The sequence below is a fragment of the Castor canadensis genome, chromosome 10 (genome assembly GCF_047511655.1).
Source record: "Castor canadensis chromosome 10, mCasCan1.hap1v2, whole genome shotgun sequence".
Classification (NCBI taxonomy): Eukaryota; Metazoa; Chordata; class Mammalia; order Rodentia; family Castoridae; genus Castor; species Castor canadensis.
The window spans coordinates 40,008,712-40,012,855 of NC_133395.1; the positions used below are offsets into that span (position 1 = coordinate 40,008,712).

Sequence of the window (4,144 nt, forward strand, 5' to 3'; positions counted from 1 at the left end):
TTGATGGGAATTGCATTGAACATGTAGATTGCTTTTTGTAGTATAGCCATTTTTACTATGTTGATTCTACCAATGCATGAGCACGAGAGATCTTTCACCTTCTGTAGTCTTCTTGAATCTCTTTCTTCAGAGGTTTGCAGTTCTCCTTGTAGAGGTCATTCACATCCTTTCTTAAGTTTACTCCTAGGTATTTGATTTTTTTTTTTAGGTATTGTAAATGGGATTGTTTTCCTATATTCTTTCTCAATTTGATCATTGTTGGCATACAGAAAGGTTCTTGCAGCTTGATTTTGTATCCTGCTACATTGCTGAAGCTGATTATGCTGTCTAGGAGTTTTTGGGTGGAGTTTTTTGGGTCTCTGAGGTATATGATCATGTCATCTGCAAATAGAGATACTTTAACAGTGTCTTTACCTATTTATATTAATTGTATTACTTCTTCTTGTCTTATTGCTCTGGCTAGGAATTCCATGACTATGAAAATATGGGACACTTCACCAATTTGAGTGTCATCCTTGTGCACAGGCCATGCTAATCTCTGTATCATTCCACTTTTGATACATGTGCTGCAAAAGTGAGCATGAGAGTGGCCTTTATGTTGTTGGAGCTCCCCTCACTATTTCAGATCAGTTTCCTGGCTTTTCCCAAAATAAACCAGTTTGCAAAAATAAAATGTGTTCAGGAATAATCATCTCTTTGGAATTGTGAAAAAGTGTGACAATTTAAAAATCTGGTAAATAAAGAAAAGCATTGACATAAAGAAAATTTACCTAAATGGCAAGTATCATTAAAGAATAACCAAATACTTAGTAAAAATGTCACCAAACATTTTCTGTGATATGAGACTTAGCCAATCTTGTATATAAAAAATACAGATTTTTCATACAATGTACAGGGTGAAAGTAAAAAGAAAACGGAATAAGGTGAAAAAAATCTTCAATCATTAATGAGAAAAGATAAATGAACAAGAGTAAGGGTGTACTGGAAACAACAGAGATAAGGAATAGGAAGAAAGGACAGGAACACCTACAAATGGAATCAGAGACACATAGTTAAGTAAAACAGACAGCACAATGTGGCCAAAAGTAAATAGGCAAAGATGAATAATAATGATAAAATTGTAAAACAATGAATTGGAAAACTGATATCAAGATATATCATTTAAGTTATTTATGAATTTCTATTTTTTCTGAAATAATGACCAAAACAAAACATAATTATCTTCCTCCTAGAACAGCAGTACACAGAAGGCAAGAACACTCTCTGGATATTATTTGATCTGTGTAAATAATTGAGAGGACATCCTGGCATATAACATATAACAGATGTTTGAAGGACAGACCTTCATGTAAGTTCAGATTCATTGGAGTGAATTCAATGATGATATATTGTAAGAACTTTTGTAAATGTCACAATGTGCCCCCAGTACAAGAATATAATAAAAAGAAAGAAAAGTTCAGATTTATCAAGTAAGTGCTATCTCATACAAATATATTCTTAATCTTGGGCTGGAGGTGTTGGTACAACTCAGTACCACCATAAAAATTATAAAGAGAAGTTAATTTTTTTCTTAAAGTTATGGAATCACATCTCAGTTTACCTAGAATTTCCTCTAAAATGCTATAAAAATCTTTAGCGCACTTAAGAAATATGTCAGTGGAACAAAATTAAACCACAGCAATATGGAAATATAAACTACTTATTTACATAAATAAATAGGAACACGCATTTTTGTTTTAAAGTAAGTAGATGAAAGAGGAGAAAAGGTGTAAGAATATTTAAATATGTTGTTTCTTATTAATAACATTTATTTTTCATACAGGTCTAATTTTTCAGGAAACAAGTAAAATTAAAGTTCCTTTAAACCCTTTACCAAACCACTTTTTCTTATTATGAACTTTTTGTTTTATTTATTATGGTGCATAGCTACTTGATGGGTCGATATTGATACTCATTATTTAATCTTTAGTTTACATTAGGGTTCACACTTCTATACATTCTATGGGTTTTGGCAAATGTGTAATGACACACGTCCATGGTTACAAAATCCCCTGTGCTCTACATATTTTTCATTGTTCTCTCTTGCTATCCTTTCATCAGCCCTTGGTAACCACTAATCTTTATACTCTTTGCATTTACTACACACATTTACGTTTCCTCCGTTTCATTTTTTATGGCTCAATAGCTCATCTATTACTGAATAATAATCCATCATACGAATGTATCAGTGTTCATTGACTTTCCACTGAAGGATTCCTTGGTTGATTCTATGTTTTGAAAATATGAATAAAGCTGCTATAAACAGCTATGTTCAGTTTTTGTGTAGGTGTACATTTTTAATTCATTTGAATAAATGCCAAGAAAAATTAGTGTGAAAACATATGGTAGTAGCATGGTTAGTTTTGAAACCATCACACTGCATTCCAAAGTGGTTTAAGCATTTTGCATCCCGCCAGCAATCAGTGAAATTTACATTTTTCAGATTAATGTTAGTATAGATTTCCCACAAATGATAATTCAGAGTATGAGTAAAACATAAGCAATGGTTCAAATGCATTATATTTATAATAAAAAAGATACCAGAAATAACTTTTTATTGATGTTCATTTTTGCATGTGATACATAAAATATAGCAAAACAAGGATACAGTACAATAATTATGCCTTTCATTTATTTCCAGTCTTCAGGTTTCATTTCCTTTTTCTTGTCTTATAAAAGTTTCCAGGTGGGGTGACTCAAATGGAAGCGTACTTGCCTAGAAAGTCTGAAGCCCTGAGTTCAAACTACAGTACTACCAAAAAAAAAAGTGACAATGACAGAGGTCAATATGGGAAGGTGCCCGGGAAGTAGTGATTGTAGAGATGAATTAATTCCAGTTGTAATACACTTGTGGATGGAGACAATGCTAGGAATCTCTCTGTATAGCTATCCTTATCTCAACTAGCAAAAACATTATGTCTTTCTTCTTATTGCTTATGTCTACTCTTCAACGAATTTGGAGAAAAAGGCAGAACAGGTTCTGCCTGGAAGCTAGGAGCATTGGGGGGAGTAAAAAAGGGGTGGGGAGTTGGGGGAGAAATGGCACAATGTATGCACATATGAATAAATGCATAAAGAAAAAAATGTTGCCAAGATTTTCAATAAGAAGTTGAGCAGAATTATGAGAGGGGGCTTTCCTGTTTTATTTATAGTTTTAAAAAACACTACCTAATGATTAAACATTATCATAGAAGCAATATCTCCTATGTGCATGCTCAAGAATTTCACTTGAAATGGAATAGGTGCTGAAGTTTTGGTAATAACTTTTTTCTGTAGCAATCGAGATGATCATTTACTTTGTCTCTTTATTTGATTGTCATGAATTGTTTTGAAAAAGCTAAACAAAACTTATAATTCTAAGATAAGTTCCTCTTTGTGATAAAGTATGATTTCCTTCTATATTACTGGATTCAGTTTTAGCTTATTTGACAGTGAATTATTGAGTTAAGATTTGTGAGGCATATTTCTCTGTAATTCTCTTATCTTGAAATTAGCTTGTAATTCTTTGAAATCACATTTATGCTTATCTCATAAAATAATTGTGAGTATTCCTTCTCAGTGCTTCACAATATTTCACATAGCACTGATTTTTTTTTCCAAAATGTATGAAAAGATTACTAGCAATATCTTGATGTGTTTTTGTTATTATTGTTTTATGTTTAACAGTTTTACAATACAGTGAATGTACATATTCTATTTAGTCACAATTGTCGCATTCTTAGACAAATGCAAATAATTGTATAGTTTGAGTCTTTTATATGCCCATTAGCCATTGTACCTAGTTGTTATCAATTATATGGATCATAGTTGTTTCTTTTCCTTCTATCAAGTACTATCTACTGACTTTTTAAATCATTCTGTATTAGGAGTATCTATGGTTGTTATATTTCCTTGATGAATAGAGTAATTAAACTTTATGCAGTTCTCAATTTTCATTTTATTCTGCAACACTCTTTATATATAAAGTTCTCTTTTTGTGATATTAATTTACCTCACCAAGATTTTGATACATAGTATTTGAATAAAACAAAATTCCACAATTTTTTATTTTCAATTTATGTCTTTAAATTCAAGCATTTTCAGTATTAAAAGCATATTTTAGATT

General features: G+C 31.3%; 1 non-coding gene across 1 annotated transcript; it reads right to left on the bottom strand.

Annotated features, from left to right (window-relative positions):
• Window positions 1-478: 478 nt before the first annotated feature.
• Window positions 479-582, bottom strand: LOC141413135 (U6 spliceosomal RNA). Its single transcript, XR_012437958.1, has one exon. It is a non-coding gene; the product is annotated as a U6 spliceosomal RNA (small nuclear RNA).
• Window positions 583-4,144: the final 3,562 nt, after the last annotated feature.